The 22,095-nt window shown below is 44.7% G+C and overlaps 1 protein-coding gene across 1 annotated transcript in view; it reads right to left on the bottom strand.

Annotated features, from left to right (window-relative positions):
- CDYL2 (chromodomain Y like 2) overlaps nucleotides 1-22,095 on the bottom strand; it is a 286,970-nt gene that overhangs the window by 17,589 nt on the left and 247,286 nt on the right. The window contains exon 9 of the transcript XR_002345297.1: nucleotides 18,867-19,027. The gene's annotated coding sequence lies outside the window, so the exon portion shown is untranslated. The remainder of the gene's footprint in view (nucleotides 1-18,866; nucleotides 19,028-22,095) is intronic.

Below are 22,095 nucleotides of genomic sequence, written 5' to 3'. Positions count from 1 at the left end.
TTCCTTATTATCTATGCCTGCTTCTACCCTACCAAGCAGAGTTGAGTAGGTGTGACGAAGACCATACGGCCTGCCCCCAGACCCGTCCCTTTTTGTCCTGTTCTGTACCTGGAAGCCCCAGCAGACTGCATCTCCCAGGTTGCCTCACCTCCAAGCCAGTTGGGCTTGACCAATGGGAAGCTGCCTGCGGGAAACCAGGGAGGGAGAGGAGAGAGGCCGGCGCCCCCACCGCCTCACCACATCTATGATGGAACCTGTCTCTCCTGGGTCAGGGCTCCTTACAGACGGCACCTCTTCCACAAGCCAGCTCTCACTGAGTTCCCCTAATGCCATGTACCCCCAGGGGTTGACAGACAGCTTCTTCTTGTTGCTAGTCTGAGGGACCTCATTCACCATCCCTGGTCATTTCTGCAACGGCCACACTGCACTCCTTTTTCTTTGCACTGGACTCACCTGGGAGCAGCCCTGCTTGTGTCTTGATCAGTAAAGTCCCTCCACTCGAACCATTTGAAACGCCACATGAACCATCTGCTTTTTGCTGGAACCTTGACCGATACTGTCCTTGTCTGCCTTTCAATAATAACTCAGTTAATCAACTGGTCTAACCCCACTCAGGATATAAGGTCAAAGCACGTTCACTCAGCACATGCGTGAACAATGGCACTGTAATGAGAGAGGGGCCTTTCAAAGCTGACATCTGCATTCATAAAATGTCTTTGGATCAGCCTCGCCCCGTCTCCATCCCATAGTGTACTTTAAGGATAAGAAGCGCTTTTCCGTGAGCAACCCGAGTTTACGTAGGGCGGCCCATCCACACGAGCCGTCGAGCATCATTAGGAGGCTGCTCTGGAGACGGCGATGTTGCAAACATCACTGCCCCCCAGCCCGCAGTTACAGCGCGCCAGGAGCTCGCTGTCCCCCCAGAAGCAGGACTGGCCTTTCTGTTCTCTTCCGAGTCAATCTCTTTATTGTTTCCCTCCTCTGGTAGAGATGGTTTTAATATGTCCCATTTCTGAGCAAATTCTCTCAGCTCATCTTCTAAATTCTGAAATTCCACTTGGGGTCCCACTGGGCTGTGTTTGTTTATAAGGTCACAAAAGGTTTCTTTAAGCTAAATCAAGCTGGGTAGCATTCCTGTGCCTGAAGTTTTCTAGAAGCAATATCCGTAGCAAGACAGAGGGGGTTTTAAATCATGTGTCAGAGATTGAGCTCCTCGCCAGGCCGACCCTAAGGACACTTCTTGCCTGCTTTTGTCCTTTAATTTTTGTTTTTTATATGGAATGACATAATGGATGTGAAAGTTCTTGGTGAACCGTGAGGACCTCTCTAAAGTCAGGGATTATGACGATGACCTCAGAGTTTGGGAACATCCTGTCTCCTCGGGTTTATTTGATTCCTCATTTTTCAGGGGTCATCAGACTCTAAAGGAGACCGGAACATTTTCCCAAGATCTCCTTTTACACGTGGGGTAGAACAGAACCTAGTGAATAATAGAGCCATTCATCACTTATTTCCCCAACACTTACTGGACACCTTCTATGTGTCAGGCATAAGGCGGGGGCGCCTGGTGAGTGTAAATAACACAATTTTGGTCCTCTGGCAGTCTAGCATCTCCTTGGTTCTCACGCTGTGCCAGGCGCTGTGCGAAATACTCCACACGCGTTATCTCAATGCGTCTTTACAACTATACGAAGTTAATTACATCATCCACACGATACAGACAGACGTCATCACGAAAACAATGGTGTAGATGGTGACCCTTGACCGAGGGCTCACTTTGTGTCGGGTAGTGGCTGAAATCCTGTACGAGCATCTCCCTTTCTCCTCAAAATATCCCCAAGAGCATGAGACTGTCCCTCTTTCTCAAGGTAACAATTAACCTTTATTGACCACTTAATGTTGGTAATATGACCCTAGGTATTTTATACACATTATCTCATTTAATTCCGTCAAGACTCATGAAGAAGACACACTATTAGACAAGCACTAAAGAAACGTGTCCTGGTTCGCGTGGCTGGAATTAATACAATGGACATTCTAACCAGTCCTTTATAAAGCCCATGATCTTAACTGGGACACAAGACTACCTCCTGAGGACATATTTTATTCCCAGAATAACTGATTCTCAAAGGAAAAACAAGCCAAAAGATAGCAAATTACTCATCACAGTCAACACTGAGGAAGGAGGGTTGTGACACAAATCTGAAATCTCCTTTCTTTATTCACCTTATACTGTTTTTGTTATTTCGTGTCTTCCTCCGTTCAAACTTTCAGGTATAAACTGCAGTTTATCTTCCTTTACCACGGGATTGGCACTGTTTGTAAACAGAGTCTCTAATGGATCACTAGAAAGGAAACACAAAAGACTCCTTAACCCACTGCTAGGATCAATGCTCTCTGGGTAAATCTTTATTTTGTTATATTTCAAATTCACCTAAGGTTTCCTCCTGAGTATTCCCAGAGAGGGCGCAAGAAATATGGAAATTTTTGTCTATTATAATGATATTCTACAAACTAGTCCTCAAAGTGTTCACACACTCCCCCACTCTCTCTCTCTCTCTCTCTCACACACACACACACACACACACACACACACACACAAAAGCTTTCCTTGTAACAGCTAGCAAAATCCCTTTCATTAGGCAAGAACTCATTCTACACGGCAGTGGGATGGTGTGGAATGATATGCACCAGAAGAATGGGATAAAAAGTCCCAGGTTCAAATGGAATGGGATGACACAGACCAGAATATCTAGTAATTCAATACAAGAGCGTGGAGTTGAAGAGAAAAGAAGAGAGGAGAGTGGAATAGAACAGATAGATGCCCGCTATCTGGCTTGTTTCCTGTTTCTTCACACGTGTGGCATTCAACAGAAAAGCTTGTGTAAACAGCTGGTCCCCGACAGCCACAGCAGCTGATGCTGGGCTTTGTAGATCCAAAGAGGGCCACTCAACAGAGGGGAGTCCGCTCCGCCCTGGAGACCCGCAGTACAGAGCATCTAACACCAAGAATCTTTTATTTCCAGGTAGGAGAGGAGACCGGAAACACTCAACTGCACATGGTCCCCTTTTAAGTTCTGCCTTCCTCGGAGCTGGAGAGTTCCGTGCTCAAGGCTCTTGCTGATGCTGGACATGAAACTTATCCAGGACAAAGTGATTTTGAAATAAAATCTCAGATAAAGAGTTTGGGCTTTGGGTAGGCTGCCCACAGCCTTCAGAAACACTGCAGTGAAGAACTTGGATACCGCGAAGAAGTCATGCCAATTTTTTTGACTCTTAGTTGTCTGATGTTTTCAGAGAACTTCCAACGAGCACCATTCTAACAGCTCCCCTGGGCCAGCTTTGGATCCAGGACTGTTACCCTCCTGCGAATGACTTCACCCTGAATCACCACGACATCCTTAGGGACTGTATCTCACAAAGGAAGACTAAGCCCAAGAAAGCTGATCTATTTAAAGGTGCTGCTGGGAAGGGGAAGTCTCTGGAGAATTAGGAAAGTCAGAGAGTCTCCAGGACAGGACCACAGGCATCTCACCAGCTTCCCTTGTACACATGTGGACACACTGGCTCTGCTTCTCTGGAGATGCCTGACTAACACACCATGGCTTTGCCCTTCGGCCCATTAACATATAATGTATAAATGTTTCCCCTCTGAATTCATAAATATAGACATAGTTACAGATACACACAGAGCTATATAGATTGGGGGCTATTATAAGGAATTGGCTCAAACAGCTATGAAGGCTGACAAGTTCCAAGATCTGCAGTCAGCAAGCTGGAGACCCAAGAGAGCTGATGCTGTAGATCCAGTCCAAAGGCTGGCAGCCTCGAGAAACAGGAAAAGTGTTTCAGTTTGAGTCCGGAGGCAGGAAATAATTGATGTCTCATCTTTTATTGTGTGTCTTTTGTCTTTTTTAGGGTCATACCCGTGGCATATGGAGGTTCCCAGGCTAGGGGTCAAATCAGCACTGTAGCTACCGGCCTACACCACAGTCACAGCAACATGGGATCTGAGCCGAGTCTGCAATGCACACCACAGCTCATGGCAATGCCGGGTCCCTAACCCACTGAGCGAGGACAGGGATCGAACCCGTAACCTTATGGATGCTAATCGGGTTTGTTAACCGCTGAGCCACGATGGGAACTCCATGTCGTCTCATCTTGAAAGGAGTCAGGGAGGAGGAAAATCTCCCCTCCTGAGGAAGGGACCAATCTTTTGTTCTATTCAGGCCTTCAACTGATTGGATGAGGCCCACCCACATTAGGGAGGACGTTCTGCTTTCCTATCTATTTAAATGTTAAACCCACCCAAAAACACCCTCAGAGAAACATCCAAAATAACGTTTGCTGAGACATCTAAGCATCCTGTGGCGTGGTCAAGGTGACACATAAAATTAACTTCGAAAATGGGCTTATTCATGCAGAAAAATACCATGCAGCCATTTTTTTTTTTTTAATGAAACAAATGTAGATATTCTGGCATAGGAGGATATCCATGATGTGGTATTAATTTTCTTAAAAAAGCCAACTGCAGAAGAGTAGGTATCCGATGGTCCCGCATACGTGACCGAGCAAGAAGGTACTCTATATCAAACTGCATCTACGAAGGCATCTTTTTAGAAAGTTTGTATAAATAGAGAAAAAGTTCTGGAAAGATTCACAGCAAACACAGTGGTTTCCTCCCCACCCCAACCTGTCCCTCCCCAAGAAGTGGGGGGGGGTAGGTACAGTTTAAGGGAGACATTTGCCTTGCTGTGTGTTTTATACCAGTCACTGAAACACACTAAGTGCTTGCTAAATGCTCAGGACCATGCTGGTGGGTTTCACGCACAATATCAAATACCGTGCAAACATCCTGTACATATGCCCCCTTGGGTTTACAGGAGCTGGAGCTGGGGCCAGGGGGGAGTTGACACGACTCGAATGCATAGCGCCACAGTCCAACCACAGGTCTGTCTGACCCAAGGCTGAGTTCTGCCCATAACATACCTTCTCCACGAAGAGATAACTTTCACATTAAAAAATACATACACATATACACATATGTATAATGCTGAAATATATACATACAGTGTGTGTATATATGTACATATATAAAATAGATACTTTCAATGTATCTATATTACTCCTACATTTTCTTTAAAGAGTAGACTTTAATACTTACTCCAAAAGAGTAGAAATGGATAAGCACATCAAGAAGAGAAAGGAAAATTCAATAAGAAAAAAAAAATTGTTTACTGTTTTATTTTGTGTTTCCCCCCAAAGAAGAGCCTGAGACAAGGACTCAGGTGCATGTCCCTGCTTGGGAGGTAATCCAGATGAAACAGGAAAAGCCACGAAAAGGAAGTCCATGGGTCACAGCTGTAGACAACAGGTTTGATCCTGCCAGGATCTGAGAAGCAGGCAGACTGCCTCTCAGAACTGCCCACCTCCCGGAGGAGAGGCTGGGTCATTTTCCACCGGCCTCTGAGCCCCTTAATGGAGGGCTATCCTCGGGGTATTAATTCCCAGCAGGAAGAGAAAGCTGGAAGTGGGATTCTGCCATTTGAGTGTGTCTTACCTGAGGCTGAAACAGAGGAAGGCAAGGGGATGTGACACGACACGGGACACCAAAGGAGGTCTTTAGATCTTTTTTTTTTTTTTCTTTTTTTTTTTTTTTAGGGCCGCACCCTTGGAATATGGAGATTCCAGGCTAGGGGTCAAATCAGAGCTACAGCTGCCGGCCTACACCACAGCCACAGCAATGCAGGATCTGAGCTGCATCTGCGACCTACACCACAGCTCACGGCAATGCCAGATCCTTAACCCACTGAGAAAGGCCAGGGATTGAACCCACAACCTCATGGTTCCTAGTCAGATTCATTTCCACTGTGGCATGACGGGAACTCCTAGATGATTTTTTTTTTTTTTTAGCAGTATTCCTTCTAAGAAAAAAATGGAGAATAGCATAGACTATTCATTTCAGCCAACCCTGAGCAGTAATCCACTGATGTACAGTTTTGAATGGACATGGTGAGGGGAGATGGAGTGTCCAGCCAGCAGAAAAAGGCACAGGGGAAAGGCAATCCACAAAAGAGAATGTGGCTCCCTTACCAAAGGCCTTTCAGGCACTTGTGATGAACCCCACGAGCTCCCCTGCTCTGAAGTGATGCTCAGATGAAGGAATAAACAGCAGGGAGACTTTAACATCAAACTGCATCTGAACTTTCAACTACATTCCTCCTGACAGCTGCTCTGGCTAAGGATCCTGGCAAGTGCATTCAGATTTTTATTCATGTGCAGACAGGAGAGGAGGTGAGGAAACAATTCTGAGATGAAGAACTCCAAATTATGAGAAGAATGCCAACTGTCAATAATCAAAATAATTCTTCTCTGCATAATTAACACCACGTCGGCACAGCTGCTGACGAAGAAACAATAAACACCAAGTAAAAATGAAAATTTCTCTCTCTTTTTTTTTTTTTTTATGCTACCTTACAAGGAAAATCTGTACTGGAGCAAGGCTTTGTGAAATAGCTCCTGAAGCATGCAATCAACATTTTCTTGAAATTACAGCTGGCATCTTGCATCCAGCAAACTTCTTTCTTTCCTTGTTGTTATTTATTTATACCTTGGAGAAATGGTTTAACACTCAACTGCTAGGGCCATTTGCTTGGCAACTGACGGTGTGCTCCCCGATGGCACAGCTCACACTGGAATATTGAGGATATACATTTACAGGCATGTCTGTGCTGTAGGTGACAAGGATCATGTGACACTTGGTCGGCGCTAAAGGGAACCTAGGCGGGACTCCGCCTCGCTATGCGTTTCATGCTATGGCATCAACTGTTTTGTGGAAGGGGACAATCTCAGCTTTCTCGATGAACAGCAGGGAATCCAGAGTCATTAGGGTGTAAAGTGTTGGCTCTGGACCCAGACACTTTGAATTAGATTCCACCATTTCCTATCGTGTGACCTTGAGAACATCAGTGGAGCTCTCGAAGTTCTCATCTGCAGAATGGGAATAAGACGGGGAATAAGAACACTCCCTCAGATGTTTGCGGTCGGGAGTGAAGTCCAATAATGCATGTGACAGGCCCTACACAACACGTGGCCCATACTGAGGGCATGGTCAGTGCTTGCTGTGAGACGTGCTCTGGAGTTGAGGGATATTTCAGCCCTCTGTCTTGAATTTCCTTTCAGAAAATGGGAATGGCCTACACTTCCTTTGTCCTGGAAGGATTTCTAATGTCCCCCTAGTTGTTACATACTTTGCGTCTTCATTTGGTCACGAATGGCCCAAGCAGCTGTTAGAATCTGGGTCCTCTGGGGCTTCACGGGAGGGACACAGAGGTCAGGAGTGCCCCAGGGAAAGGCACCAGCTGGGTGATTTATGCCCTCTTTTTAGGAACACTTCTCCCCCCACCCCATCTCCCTGACACGTGATGTAGGCGACTACAGAATTGTGTGGGGCTGACACTTGGAGACGGTGGAGAAATACTCGCTGGGGAAGAGGGTCTCCAACTCTAGAGTGGCCTCTCTGGCACTAGCTCAGAGCACCAATAAAAATTAATATTACTATTTACTAATGATCACTCATACATGTATTAGCATATGCCAGAAAATGATATATTACCTAGCCCTAACTAAGCTCAAGGCCTCAAACATATCACAAAGTAATGAGATGAGAGAGGTGGATGAGGGTAACCAAGTTCACGGACTGATGCTTAAGCATCAAGTTCCTTATTCTTAGGCTAGCGCTTCAGCCTCTCACTCACAGCCTATTTGTTCTCAGAGTACGTGTTATTCTAACAGGCGTAATTATCTGGCTTCCAGTTCCAGAACGAATTAGAGGCAGCTGAATTGATGGCAGCAGAGAACTGCTACAAACAGACATACCGTCATCCCCAAGACGCGCAAGACGCTCTATCCGCTCCCGCCAGCCCTCTAGTTCTCACGGGCTTACACCTCCACTCTCTTCAACCTTCCTCGTATAATATGATTTCAGTTCCCTTTGTCACCTTAGCGTGCTCCTTTAAACCTACTCCATTTTTTAATATCCCTTTAAATCAAAATTATACGCAATGTTGCATGTGTGGCTCGACCAAAAATTATTGGAGCCCAGGTTTTATGAAGAGGTCACAAACTCAACCACTTCCAGAGACAGTGAGGTCTAGTAAATGAGCAAAGAAATCAAATATAAGACACTAAGAAATGGTGTTTCTTATGGTGAGTAAACAAAGAGGAAATGCCCAAAGGCATCACTGCATCCCTTACAAGAATATCCAACAGTCGGATTTGGGTAAGCCAACCGGGACATGGCATTAGGGCCCAAAAAGACTGAAGGAAAGAACGAATTCTTCGAGTCTGGGGGAGAAGTGTCTTCAACACTCCTTCTGGACATAAACGAGGAAGTGTGAGCCGCCACCTTGCCCTGGACGCCCTCTTACATCTCGGGAGAGAAGCAGCGCTCCGAGGAGTCAGGACCGGACGACAGAAAGGAAACCCCCCACCCAGGTGACATCGCCAACTGCTGGGCCGACCAATCCTCGGGTGCACTCTCACCCCTGACTTAAATCAGACGATAATGTTCTCACTGTTTCAGATAGTTTGCATCGGGGATTTTCATCCTAAACAGCATCCTAGAAAATACAGAACTCAAGGAAGGGGTTTTTATTATTATTTAGTTGATTTACAATATTCTGTCAATTTCTGCTGTACAGCGAAGTGACCCACAGAACTCAAGTTGTGATAACCAAATAGGACTTTGCTGGTAGTGGGACAAAACCGTGGAACGCATGAAAGGTGAGAGGTGCTCTAAGTGTAAAACATAGAATTAGAAAGACTAAGTACTAAAAACATACCAAACATCTCACCAATATAGTTTTTATGTTGATTATACCTTGAAAAAATATGGGGGGGGGGATTAATCTTGGTTAAATAAAGTCAAGTCATAAAGTTAATTTTATTTGCATCTTTTTACCTTTTTTTTTGTTGTTGTTGGTCTTTTTTAGGGTCACACCCATGGCATATGGAGGTTCCAGGCTAGGGGTCTAATGAGAGCTGTAGCCACCAGCCACAGGCACAGCCACAGCAACGCCAGATCTGAACTGCATCTGGGACCTATACCACAGCTCATGGCAACACCGGATCCCACCAAGGAAGGCCAGGGTTTGAACCTACAATCTCATGGTTCCTAGTTGGATTCGTTTCCACTGCGCCACAATGGGAACTCCTGTTTTTGTCTTTTTTTGTAATGCGGCAACTAGAAAATGTGAAGTTACATGTGTACCTAACATTGTATGTCTGCTGCACAGCAAGGGTCTAGTTACTGCCCGCCTTCCGAGCAGCCAGCAGAGAGGAGGTCACATGAAACCAGTTCCCCGTACTTCACTTACTGTCAACAAACATCTGACACTCTTCTCACCCCTTCTTGTGCTAAGTCATTTTTCCCCCTTCTGTTTTCTGTACAGGTGTTTTCTCAGCCTAAATGAAGAACTTACACTGACCCTAATTCTAGCTTATCCTAAGTCCACTGCAATAGCCCAGCGGTTCACCAGAGGTGGTGGACATGTGTGGGGGCAATCTGGGCTGTCACTTGCTGGGCAGGGGCTTGGACGTCTTACAGAGGAGAAGACAACTATTTCACTTACCCCACGCCATTTCCACAGAGGAAAAACTGCTTATATCCATCTACACGGAATCAAATTCCACTTCAGGCATACAGTTATTTTTTGGCCTGGAGTTAATGCTAATTTTCCAGGAAAGCAACTACTGCGTAAATCAAAGAAGAGAGATGCTTTGTTTTGTTCCAAACTTCAGAAGTTATTCACCATTTTAGAAAATCGTATCATTGGTAACAGTGTCGCTATGGGTATGTGAGTCACGGCACAGTTCAGATGCTTTGAGCTACATCTGAATTGAAGGCAATTCTATGCCTAAGTGCTAATATACTTATCTCACCCTTCTTTCAAAATGTCCAATAGAAAGAAAAAGTATCAACACTATTCAGTTGAAGATTGTTTTACATCTATAAAATCTAAACTAACTCACTGCATCGGGGACAAGCATCTGAGTACAGTTCGTTCTGACGGAACACAATATATGCATTCCTAACGAGTCACCTCACTGCACAAAATCACATGATAAAAAAAAACACAGGACTGGGAGTTTCTGCTGTGGTTCAGCAGTAACGAATTCGACCAGTATCTATGAGGATGTGGGTTTGATCCCTGGCCTCGCTCAATAGGTTAAGGATCTGGCGTTGCTGTGAGCTGTGGTGTAGATCACAGACGCAGCTTGGATCCTGCAGTGCTGTGGCTGTGGCCGGTAGCTGCAGCTCCAATTTGACCCCTAGCCTGGGAACTTCCATATGCCGTGGGTGAGGCCCTAGAAAGCAAAACAAAAACAAAACACAACACAACAAAAAAGGGCCTGTGGGGAAAATGGAGTGAGGACCACAAGATTCAAAACTTTGAAAACAAACTTGTGGCTCCCAAAGGGGACAGGTCAGGGGAGGGATGGACTGGGGTTTGGGACACATGCACACGGTGGAATGTGAAATGATTGGCCAACAGGACCTGCTGTATAGCACAGGGAACTCTACCCAATATTCTGCGATAACCTACATGGGCAAAGAATCTGAAGAAGAATGGATGTGTGTACATGTGTAGCCGGATCTGCCTGGAGTACAACAGAAATTACCACGACACTGTAAATCCATATACTTCGAGAAAACTTTAAAAACCGAAAAAAAAAAAAAAACCTTCAACCTCGACGCATGTTAAAAAGAACCTAATAAAAAAGGTGGCATAGTTTTACACATGGGAAATGTTACACAGGCCAAGGGATACACAAGTCTTACAAGAGAAGGGCCGCGTCACTTGGAAAAGACCTGAGGTTTGCCTGCACAAGGCTGGGCAGCAGAAGGGCTGCAGCTTGTGTTACTGTGACGTGGAGGCAAGCTGTGCCAGATTTGGGTCCACGTGGCTTCTACCTCAAGGTGACCTGAGGGGGCTGGCTGATGTCTCAATTGCGTGCACACTGGCGTTTTGCGTAACCTATGGGCAGAAGTCACTTGCGTGAGGTATTCTGTGTTCACCTGTGTTTCTCGTGGACAAAACCACAATGAGTAAACACGAACACTCAAAGACAGCAGCCACACTGGCACGAATTCATATTTTCAAAACAAGGAAGATGGAAGAACCAATCGTTCTACAATATATCTCCTATGGTCCTTTTGTTCTAAAACGACTTTTCTTTTTCTGTTACATTCATGGCATTATACTGATGTCTGGGAATCACATACGTAGGTCACTTATGTTATCTCTGATACTCCTTTCACCATAACGGAAGTGGCATGACCTTTTTCTTTTTAGTGCCACATGCATGGGATATGGAAGTTCCCAGGCTAGGGGCCGAATTGGAGCTGCAGCTGCAAGCCTATGCCACGCCATAGCAACATGAGATCCGAGCCACACCTGCGACCTGTACCACAGGGAGCCAGGCCAGGGACAGAACCCACGCCCTCATGGGTACGGGTTGGGTTTGTTACCGCTAAGCCACGACGGGAATTCTGGCACTACATTTATATAATACTTCCTACAGAGAGGGCACCAGGCCTGAGAAGATCGGGAACCTTGGTTCTGACCTCCTGGATGGTTGTTAGAGACCTGCTGTTCTATGCATTTGATATTCCTCTTAGAGGGTATCGTCCATAGATTTGGTAAGTGTGGCTCCCATTGTCCCATTCAAATTACTGGAACACTTCTTCCCCAGACAGGACTAAAGCAAGAGCTCAGGGCCTGCCGCTAAAAATCACCTGCACTCCCACCAACAAGCACCCTAGAGTTCACGGGGTCCCCAAGCCATCTAGCCTTCCGCGTCTGGCCATATTGCTCAGAGGCTGGTGAAAGAACCCCTGTCCTGGTACTGGGCCAGCCCACACTGCCCGCCACATTCACAGAAGCCCGCAGCCTGAGATCCTCACCCAGGAGAGAAGCAGGCACCCCTGAACTTCTCTGGAAATGCTGGTGCCTGGCGACACTCCCCCCGCCCTCCCCCAGGAAATGGCACCTCGAACGGAAACCAGTGCTCTGTGGTCTGATCAGAACAGGATACAACAACAGATGACTGTACCACCTCTTTGGGGTTGTGTTTTTATGAATGCAGATGTCTCCACAAGAAAAGGAAAGGGATTCCTCGACTGGGGAGCGAGAGTTGGGAAATCCAATCATAAAATGGGTAGTGCTTTGAAATGCCTGTTTCCAGGTCCTACTCCAGATGTGGGGTGCGATCCTGGAAGTTGTATTAAGAACGGTTTTTATAGGAGTTTCCAGTGTGGAGCAGCCATGCTTCGAAGCAAACATCTCAATCGTCATCTGTTCATTCAAGTAAATAAACAGCGAATGCCAGTACGTGGGAGCCCTGTGCCAGAGGCTGGGTTTCAGAGCCATGGTTTTCCCACCTTGTAAGAGAATCATAGGATGATACAAAGTAACGACTGTCAAAGAAGAAGCAAATGTGATGAAAAAAAAAAGCAGTTTCTTACATTTTCTTAACCTCTTTCTATTATCTGCACCCTAAAATCAAGCATTTTTAGATATATTTTTCACCTCCCCCATGATGAAATTTTATATGGTGTATTTTTTTTTTTTTTTTTTTGTCTTTTGTCTTTTGTTGTTGTTGCTATTTCTTGGGCCGCTCCCTTGGCATATGGAGGTTCCCAGGCTAGGGGTTGAATCGGAGCTGTAGCCACCAGCCTACGCCAGAGCCACAGCAACGCGGGATCCGAGCCGCGTCTGCAACCTACACCACAGCTCAGGGCAACGCCGGATCGTTAACCCACTGAGCAAGGGCAGGGACCGAACCCGCAACCTCATGGTTCCTAGTCGGATTCGTTAACCACTGCGCCACGACGGGAACTCCTGGTGTATTTTTTTATGGACGGTATTATGTGTTTTACACACAAAAAGAATAATAATCAGGAGAATGGGAATAACACACACACATTACTGTGTATGAAATAGAAAACTAACAAGGACCTACCGTAGAGCACGGGGAAACCTACTCAAGAGCCTATAATAACCTATATGGGAAGAAAGAAGGCGTATACGTCTAGGTCCAACTGATTCACTTTGTGGTACACCCGGAACTACAACAGGAAGTCAACTATATGCTAAGATTTTTAATAAATACATAAAGTACTAAAAGAGGAAAAAAGAAGAAGAATTTGCGTCCCCCAAGAGCCAACTTCTACCCCTTGGGGACACTGCCGGCCTCACTGAGAATGCATGTGATTGAGGTATATAGAAAGGATGGTGGGAGTGCGGGGGGGGGGGGGGCGACTCGCTGCCCGGACCGTCGGGGACACTGCCAGCCTCAGTGCGAATGCATATGGTCCAGGTACACAGAAAGGATGGTGGGAATGCAGAGGGGGGCGACTCGCTGCCCGGACCGTCGGGGAGGGCAGAGGAGGAAGTGACATTTGAACCAGGTTTTGTAGGATGAGTGAGATGTGCCGTCTGGGAACAGGTGAGGGAAGGGGTGCCAGAAGGCACGGCTTCCAGTCATGTTGGCCAAGTGCTTGCAGAGCACTGTGTGCTCTGAGATCCACACATCCGCAGACAGACTGGGGAGTTTAAAAATACAAATTTTCGTACAAGTTTCCATACAAACTGACTCTTAGGAGGCATCGAATGCGGCAACCCTTTTGGGGGTGAGGGGTCCACGGGAAGCAGAAACTGGGAAGGATGTTGAGTTAGTAAAGGTAGATATTTGGTTCCTTTCATTTCAGCCGACGTCTCAGATGGAAAGACTCCTGAGTAATAAATAATAGAGCACACTTTGGGCATATTTCATTCACCACACTCCCAGACACACTTCGACTACCATTCAAAGCGAGTCGCGAAAGCTCTGATTAATATACAACACAGAGCTCTCTCTATACACTCTCAAGGGTAAAAATACTGCTGAAAAGCCAGTTCTTTTAAAAGCTGAGCATCTAACACCACCTTGTGAATGATAATAAACGGCAGGCTAAGCCGGAAGGTGGACCGGCCCCTGTCTGGGTCGGCAAGTGTGACACGCCCAGAAGTAAGCACCCAGTCTTTGGCCGAGAGGACAGGATCCCCTTCGGGGAGGTAGGGTTTCCCAACTCCAGCTTGGTCAGAAAGAGCAACCCCAATTCTCAGGGGTTGTTATCCCTGTCTTCTTTTTTTCCCTTCATATTTCTCATTCAAGCTTCACTAGGAACGTGTATCATTTTGCCATTAAATTATGCGGGAGTTACTTCCCCTAAGGTCGGAGGGGCTGAGGCCTTTCCAGCATCCTCAGGTCCCTTCCTGGCTTCACGGAGCTGGTCATCCAGCAAGAGAGACGAGCGATGAGGACAAAATCACAGGACTAACGTCAAATGTGATCATGACGAGGAAGAATTAAATCATACTTGGTAAGTGCCACAAACATAACTTAGAACGCACAACTGCGTGTTCAAATCGGGATGCTTCAGGCTGTGCGGGACACCATGGCGGAGATGAATTAATATTACGGGTGAAGAAAAGGGCAGAGAGAGCCATCCTCATGAATGGAATATGACGATGGTTGCCCTCTCTGGTTATCACCATCAGAACGCCAGCCATGTGAATGAGCACTGCCCAGCACTAGATTTACGTCTTCATGGTCATTGTGGGTCCAAAGAGAATGAGGCAAGGATGTCACAGCACTGCTGGGAGAGGATGAAGCAATGATGCAAATGCCCGCGGAAAGAGGATAACTAACCCTGCTATGATAGACTCCCCTGCGGGATTTAAAAGAATGGGCTGGGGCTCTGCATACGCATAGGAGACTATATCCAAACTCTATTGCCAGGTTAAAAAAAGTGAACTGGAGCATTCTACAGTCACATGTAGAGGATGCTTCCACTTGTGTGACATTTACAGAGAGGCATACACGTACACTCGCACGCGCACAAAATACCACTGGAAGAACACGCTCAACACGATGACAGTGGCTGCCTCGGGAGGGGACGCCTGGGTGTTCGAAGACAGGAGTGGTAGAGGGACACGCTGTTCGTGACACTTATTTCACTATTATTGGACACCTGTCACATGTTGTTAGAGAAAAATGATCTCAAACGTCACACGCGGAGAAAAGAAGTTTAAACAACAAGAGACACCATTCTTTCTGGAACCCGCCCTCCATCCCAAGGCTGTTTTAGAAACCAGGTTAAGTGGAATTAGATGGGTGGAGAGCTGGGGTCAGATGCTACTGGGAGGAAGTTGAGCAGTAAAGGAAGGGGGGCAAAGGCTCGTGGGAGCAGCAGACAAAGCCTCCTGGGCTGCTGATCACAGAGTGGGCGGAGGAGCCTCTGGTGGGAACACGATACAGGTGCCATATGGACATTGCGCTGGACAAAACCGATTCACAGAATGAAAAAAAAAAAATCTCCTTTCAAATCTTTTCTTATCCCTCAGATATAATAAAAGAGGAGGCCTCAGTTGGTACAAGTCTGTCTCTGTGACCTCCAGACACTCTGCTGGAGTTAAAATTTGATAACGGTGTTTTGACTTAACTATCTTTCTTTTCACTTATATCCTTCTTCGAGCAAATCACTCTGGCTTCCCACTTGTGTTTGTGACACAAAGCTTCCTTCTAAAACAAATGCATTTAATTTTAGTTTTTAAAAACAAACCCCTTTCAGTGAAAATATTAAGTAACCCAAGAGCTACAGGGAGATGTCAAAAATTGTGCCTGTGATGCATGAACGGCTGTAGTTGAGGAAGCAGTGACTTGAAAGAAAAATTATCCTCAGCCTAGAGTAGAGAAGTCGCCCAGTTGTGTGGTTGTGATTATTGTTGATTTTTTACTTTTCATCCCACTGAACGAGCACAGAATAAAAATGAGGGAGGTTTTTCAGGAAGCTGCAGTTTTGTTCTCACAGCCAATGGTATTTAACAAGAATATCATTAGTTTCCCAGAGCCGATTCTTTGCATGACTAAGAACACTTAGAACCAAAAGTGCAGGCACAAACTCCGAAGGCCTAATTAAAAGTATGATTCCTGCCCCAGCGCGTAACACTAGCCCTTCTGTTAGCATCCCATGAGAGACGAAACACCTCCACTGAAATCACATTTTCCTGCGCTCTCCCTCTCCAGGTCCACCACTTTTTCATTAGCTAATCCCAATTAGAACACTTTTTTACTAAAGCCATAAATCTCTGCCACTCCCTATCAGCATAAATTATTCAGTAAATAACCATAGTCTGTGTCCGTCCAGAAAAATAAAACCCTTTCTTTCCCCCATCCATGGGGCTCAGAGCTGCTAGGTCAACACATAGGGCTTCCGGTCTGGGGGTTTTTCCCCTGTCTCTTGTATCACTCATCTTAAAAGAAACACTTCTCTTAGGAAGAAAATCACCACCTATGACCTTCTCTAAAATTAGTCACTCTCAGGTCAAGCTTTCTCTTCCTACTTGTGGGCAATTTAAGGGAGTGGGAGAGGCTTGATCACTGTGTTAAAATCTACCTCTACCACCTTCTGGCTCAGTGACCTGGGACACTCACACTGGCTCAAGTGACGAAACAGACCTCATAAGAGTCTGCTCAAAATAAATGAAGAACCTTAATAGGCAAGGCTGAGCACAGAGCCTGGCACAGAGTTCGTGCTCATTAACCTCAGCTGTCCACACTGCGTGACTACAAGTGGTGATCTTGGCTGTTGTTCCTTTTGCGGTCGGCAACTGCTTAATCCAACATTTCATACCGTAAACTAATTAAGAGAAACATACCTTATCCTGTGATTGATTTTCAAGCTCATTTATTACTCATTTCTCTATGGTTTAGTTTAATTAAATTGAGCAGCATATCAAATATTGATTTTAATAAAATCTTGATTAAGATTCGAGCAATTATCAAACACGATTTTTCATACCATTCCTGCATTTCAATGGAACCAACGGGAAAACTAATTTGCTTTTAAAATAAAGAAGTGATTTACATATATATATATACATATATATATATATACATACACACACATATATATATACACCTCAGGCCATTTTCAGAAATTAAAAAAAAAAAAACGGCCTCCCAGTCTTCTTATTAGCACAGATAAGCAGCAGCGTCTGACGAGGGTTATAAAAAGCTTAATCCAAGTAGTCATCGCCAATCAGGAAGGAAAAGGAAAAAACAGAATAGAATCAATTCCTTTGATAAACATTAATTTAGCATCTACTAAGTACAAGGCACTGTCCAGCACTTTCCAACCCAAGTTGGGGTCAGGAAGAACAAATCCTAGAGCCAGCTTTAACAAAATTCAGCCAGGCATAAAAGTCCATAGTTTTACCAAATAATAACCGGAGAAGTACACAAATTCCAACACTTGAGATTATTCTGCTGTGGAATTTATGTGTAGAGGCTCATGCTTAGAGGACTACGATGTGAATGGGATGGCCTAAATTATCAATAGGTTCGTATTAGCAATGAACCAGGACCATAAGACACTGAAGAAGTTCCATTTTGGTTTGATGGTTAAGCGCTTTAAAATTTTCTAGCCTAAAGCTATCGCAACAGCACCACCTAGAGGATTCGGAGAAGCACCACAGGGTCATTTCCCTGGCCTGGGCCATTCATTCTCCCTATTTAGGCAGGAAGAAAAGAAGCTACTGTACTCCTGCTCTCCAGTCACTTAAACCTTATCCCAACACTGATTTAGAGGAGTTGAGAAGAAATTGACTTTCTATTATTAAAACGGCTCACACCAGTAGATGCACTTACTAATTCCTTTCTGCTGGCCAAAGCTACGTCAGGGGTAGGGGTGGGGCTGAAAGGGAAATGACAAAACATTTCCCATTCTTGCTAGTTCTCCTCCTACATTTTTATTTATTTATCTTGTCATTTTTCTCAATCAGGAAACTGCCATGGAGGCACATGAAAAGGAGTAAATTTTAGCAAATAAAGTTAGTCGGCTCTTCATAAGAACTAGCGCTCTCTTTGTGTTATTTGGTTTCAGAATTTCAGCCCACTCTCCTGACTGCAACCTCCAAGGGGAACTGCAAAAATGCAGTTTCATTATGTCGGGGCCAGTGACCTGCCGGTGGAGTGCGGTCTCACTGCCACAGGAGGGCGCTGTCTGCCTCCGTGAGGACAGGGAGCCACAACTCACCAGGCAAGGCATGAAATGCAGTACCCTCCCTGAGTTAACCTGCACCTCCTGGCCTGCATATGCGAAGCCAGGGTTCCTACCTAAACACACCAGAGAGGGGTAGGGGGCCATGGCTCATTCACGGCAGTTTCCCAGATTTCAGGTAAAGCACTTCAACCCAGTTTTTTCAAAGTACTACTGGGTTTTGCCTAGAGCACTCTTCCGGCCCCGCCCCATGCACCAAAGCCTTAGCTAAAGTCACGCCCAAGTGCAGTGACTTTAGTTCCTTGAAACATCTTTGTTCTGTCACCCATGCTTTTCCTTCCATCCTAGCTCCAAACCTATCACCTAACAAGTGTCTGATTCTCCTTTACAACGTGGCATAGATACTCCTAATTCCAGGAACCCTCCCAAGGCTTCTGGACACCAGGCCATGCTGACCTCTTACGAGCCCCGACTTGCCACCCCTCTCCCTCAAGGAACCCCACTGTACAGGGATGTAATTACGTTTATTAAGCATAACCCCACTAGATGGGAGGTGCAGGGGATATTCCTGTCTTATCCACAGTTGTGGTCCCTGCATTCCCATGTAGCTCAACTAGTCCATCAATTCTTCTGAAGGAATGACTGCCCTGTGTAAGCATGACTCATGCCGGGAAGGACTGCGGTCCCCCACATTGCCTCCATCCCTTTGCCTTCCAAATAGGTCCCTCCATCCCCACCAACCTGCTTTGTCTCTTACCTCGGTCTCCGAATCCCTGCAGGGGTCAGGAGAAAGGCCCAAGATTCTACAAGTGACGCTGCTTCCTGCTGGCCAACGTTTACAGCAATTCCACTTGGTCAACTCCTGCATCTGCACAATCCTTCTAGGATCCACCGAACCCATCTCAATTCCAGAGTCGGCTGCAAGAGAAGAGGTCAACCAAAATGTTTACAGGAGGGCTCTTCCTGGAATGTCTGGTGTGCTGTAAGGAAGCAGCTGTCAACTGGGAGGAGCAGGACGACCCTCCCTTTCCCAGCAGATAACACATCTCCCAGGTGCGGCACACGTGAGGGCAGGAGAGGAAGGCAAGGACGAGATCTTTGCCTCTGGCTGGACTACTCATTGTGTGTCTGGATGAACTATGATATTTTGGAACGAGGCAACCTGAAGAGTACAGAGCAGGCCTGCGGACAGACTCAGAGCCCTCCCGGGAAGTTCCGGACTGGTATGAAATGAGATTTACCACTCTGGACTCTTATTCTGTCAATTGGCTTCTTTGCCTCAGAGACTCTATCTGCACGCCTGCCAAGCTCAAGGGGTTGTTGGGAGGGCAAGTGAGACAGGGCCTGTGAAAGTGCTTGGAAAACTGTGCCCCACTAGCCCAAAAATGAGGGATGAGGGATTATTGTTAACAGAACAATCTGCTACTGTTAACAGGCTTCCCCATCAGCCGACAGCCAATACCCTTAGTTTTAAAGGTCTGGAGAGACTATGTCACTGTCTACGTATCTTCACACAGGTTTAATTAGGAAGTAAAACGTACAGCAAAATTAGCCTAACATGTCTTGAGTGATAATCAGTAGATTCTGAGAGTAAGAACAGGCAGAGATGATTTAGGGTACAATAAAGGGAAAACAGCATATACCACTGCGCTATTTTGTTTTCATATTTAGAATTGTATGGATGGAAATACGCATGCAGAGTATGATGAGTAAACATTTTTCCACCAGTTATCTTAGACAAAGATTATCATCTTAATTCACTAAAAAACATTTTTAATTACTGAAAACTGAAAAACATAGTATGAGAGTTTCCCAAAACAGACAAAAGACAGCAAGTCACAGTTTCAAGAGGCACAACGAATATCTAGCAGGATAAATACAAAAAAAAAACACACGAGGAGTTCCTGTGGTGGCTCAGCGGGTAGTGCACCCAACTAGCATCCGTGAAGGCGAGGGTTCCATCCCTGGCCTTTCTCAGTGGGTTAAGGATCCAGCATTGCCATGAACTGTGGTGCAGGTCACAGACACAGCTCAGATCCTGTATTGCTGTGGCTCTGGCATTACGCCAGCAGCTACAGTTCCAATAGGACCCCTAGCCTGTGAACCTCCATATCCCACGGGTGCAGCCCTAAAAAGACAAAAAAAAAGACCAAAAAAAAAAAAAATCAAACTTCAATGTAGAAGTGATCCAGTTTCTCCACATCCTTACAGCATTTGGTGTTGTCACTATTTTTTATTTCGGTCATTCCAGTAATGCTAACTCACTGTGGCTTTAATTTGCAATTCCCTGATAGCTAATGATACTTAATATATTTTTATGTGCTTAGTTGCTATCTGTATCTTTTTAGTGGAATGTCTTTCGCCCATTTACGAACTAGACCATTTGGTTTTTTTATCATTAAGCTTTAAGAGTTCTTTGATAATTTTAGATACTAGTCCTTCAGCAGATACAGGATGTGCAAATATTTGCCCCCAGTCTGTACGTGTCTTTCATTCTCTCAGGAGTGTCTTCACAGAGCAAAGTTTGTAACTTGGATGCAGACTAATTTATCCATTTTTCCTTTTATGGATTGTGCTTTTGGTGCTAAGAATTCTATGTCTATCCCTGGAGTATAAAGATTTTCTCTTATGTTGTTCTAAAAGTTTGATAGTTTTACATTACATTTAAATCTGTGATCCATTTTGAGTTTATATATAAGGGTGTGAGCCTTATATCAAGGATTTGTTGGTTTTCTTTGGTTGCTTGTTTTTTTGGTTTTTTGTTTTTTAGGTGTTCAATTTCTCCAGCACCATTTAATGAAAAAGCTATGTCCCCTTTGTCAAAAATCACTTGGGTATACTTGTGTGGGATTATTTCAAGATTCTCTATTCTGTTGCACAGGTCTATATGTTTATCCTTCCACTGATACCACACAGTCTCGATAATTATAGCTGTACAATGGATCTTGAAATTGGGTATAGCATTTCCTCCAATTTTTTTTTCTTCTTTTTCAAAATTGTTTTAGCTATTATATTTGGCTTTCGATTTAAACATTAGGAAAATTTTTTCCACACTCACAAAAAAATCTTGCTGGGATTTTGGCAGGAATTGGGCTAATCCTGTGCATCCATTTATTTGATCTTCTTTCTTTTCTTCAATCAGCAGTTTGCAGTTTTCAGCATACAGTCCTATGTAGATGCTGTTAATGAAAATTTCATTTCTAGAAACTGTTTTCATATATTTCTTTGCATTCTCTACATATTCAATCATATCATCTCCAAATAGGGACAGTTTTTATTTCTTCACTTCCAATTTGTTTGGCTTTTATTTCCTTTTCTTGCATTATTGTACTGGCTAACAGGTCCAGCACTGCGTTAAAAGAACAGGGAAAGAGGACATCGTTTTCTTGTCCACTGTTTTGGGAGAAAAGCATTTGTCTTTCAACATTAAGTACATTATCTACAGCTTTTCTGTAGATGATCTTTATAAAGTTATGGAAGTTCCCTTTTATTCCTAGTTTGCTGAGTGACTTTTCTAAAAATCATGAATCGGTACTGAATTCGATCAAATTCTTTTTTCGCATCAACTGATTAATAATGTGATTATTTTTTGATTCATCGGTCTGTTAACACAGTGAATTAATTACACTGACCGATTTTTCAATGGCAAACCAAGCTTGCATCCCTGGGATAAACTCCAGTTGGTAATGGTATATAATTCTTTTTCATTGCTAATTCTTATAGCTAATATCTTGTTACGGGTTTTATATGTACAGTCAAGGAAGATATTGGTCTACAGTTTTCTTTCCTTTTATAAAAAAAATTTTTTTTACTGCCTTTGGTTTTGGTATCAGGGTAAGGATAACATCATAAAATGAATCGGGAAGTTTTCCCTCTTTTATTTTCTAAAAGAGATTGTGCACAAACCACGTTAATTAGTCCTCAAACATTGTGCAGATTTCTCTGGTGAATCTCCAAAGGAGATTTCTTTTGGGGAATTTTCAAAT

This window comes from Sus scrofa, chromosome 6 (assembly GCF_000003025.6).
Source record: "Sus scrofa isolate TJ Tabasco breed Duroc chromosome 6, Sscrofa11.1, whole genome shotgun sequence".
NCBI lineage: Eukaryota > Metazoa > Chordata > Mammalia > Artiodactyla > Suidae > Sus > Sus scrofa.
The sequence above is the reverse complement of the archived record's forward strand: the minus strand, read 5'-3'. Positions and strand labels throughout refer to the sequence as shown.